Consider the following 1,744-nt stretch of genomic DNA (forward strand, 5'->3'; position numbering starts at 1 on the left):
ACTCTGTGGTTCTCGCACTAGACAGGTTTCCAGCCCTCATAGCTCGCACATTACAGTGAGTACTAATTGAAGGAGGTAAAAAAAAATTCATCCTTTTTTTTTTAGCATCACTTTTCTGTTTCTCTGTCAGGAGTTAAGTAAGGATTTTATCTTTTCTTTTTTTGTAGGTAAATATATGGTTAAGTAGATAGTTTTGTTTGACAATACTTTAAATAAAAAAAAACTAGCAACACATTACTTTCTGTTTTATTTACTTTGAAGAAGTGAGGAGTAGGGAGATGAAAAAATATGTTTTTTGATAGTGAGACTGGATGAGTAGATCTCGGCAAACTGCCGACTTCAAAAGTAGCTCTTGGTTCAAAAAAGGTTGGGCACCCCTGCTCTATATCATCAAACCGGACTTTAACAAAGAAGTACCAAACAAAATCCTACATCAGCATCTTAATAATAATCTATACCCAAGTACTTTGACTCGTAGTCCAAAGTACATAAAAAAGAACAACTAATAATAAAAGAACAAAGAGTAAAAATACATAAAAAATAAAACATTCATAATACTTCTACTCATTCAGGAGGCAGTCATACCAATGATTCCAATATACCATTGAACATCTCACTGCACTAAATTTAATGTTAGTCAACAGTAGGATAATTCTATTACTAGACTCATTTAGCCGACAAATACATTTATACACAAGTTTCCTTAAAACAGCCTTCAAAGAGCTGAATTTCACAGGCACAAACAATCCACTGGCACTGGTCCATCTGGGCTTCTTTAACAAAAGTCTTAATCCATCATTATAAGCCACCTTCAAACTCTGAAGGCTGGCTTTTTTAAAATTACACTGTAGGTGTGCCGTGTACAATGAGGTACAATATGATCTAAACAGGTTCAGTTTAACTTCATCAGAACAATATCCAAATTTCTGAAATAGAACATTAGCCTGAGCATATAACATTCAAACCTGACTGTAAATGTCCTCATTATCTGGTAGATGGTCTGTTATCACATGACCAACATATTTTACTTCATTTGCAATGTTCAGTAAGATCCCAGACAGTTGAAAATGAGGAAAAACCTTATATTTGTCTTCTTTAGAACGACATATAAGAATGACACTTTTAGACGGATTGAATTTAACATCATGTAGTTCACCTTATGCCAAGCACACATCAAGCAGCTTCTGAAGACCTGCTGTACTTGGACTAAAAACCACTAAGTCATCAGCATACATCAAGTGGTTTACAATTGTGTCTCCAACCATAAAACCAGTTTTACACAGATTTAACTGTTCAGAAAGGTCATTCATATAAAAATTGAAYGATACAGGGGAGAGGATGCCTCCTTGTCCGAATTCATTGCTGACCCGGAAAGGTGCAGACACACAGTTGTCCCACTTGACCTGCATGGTTTGATTGGCATACCAATAAGACAGACATCTCACTATACTGTATATTTAGGTACCCCAGCTTGAGTCAACTTAAGAAATAGTTTTCTGTGATTTATCCAGTCAAAGGCCTTAGTGGCATCTGAGAAACACAGAAAGATTGTGGAGTTCTTTCTATTATAATTGCTCACTACTTCCTTCAAAGCATATATACACAGATCAGTGCCATTGTTAGACTTAAAACCAAATTGATTATCTGTAGACATTACTAAATTTTCAAACCTTGAACCATTGAAACAACGGACCATATTTTTTTATCAATTTTTTAAAATATATTTACACCAAAACCCCCCACT

Source organism: Austrofundulus limnaeus, unplaced genomic scaffold (assembly GCF_001266775.1).
Source record: "Austrofundulus limnaeus strain Quisiro unplaced genomic scaffold, Austrofundulus_limnaeus-1.0 Scaffold659, whole genome shotgun sequence".
In the NCBI taxonomy this organism is placed as follows: Eukaryota; Metazoa; Chordata; class Actinopteri; order Cyprinodontiformes; family Rivulidae; genus Austrofundulus; species Austrofundulus limnaeus.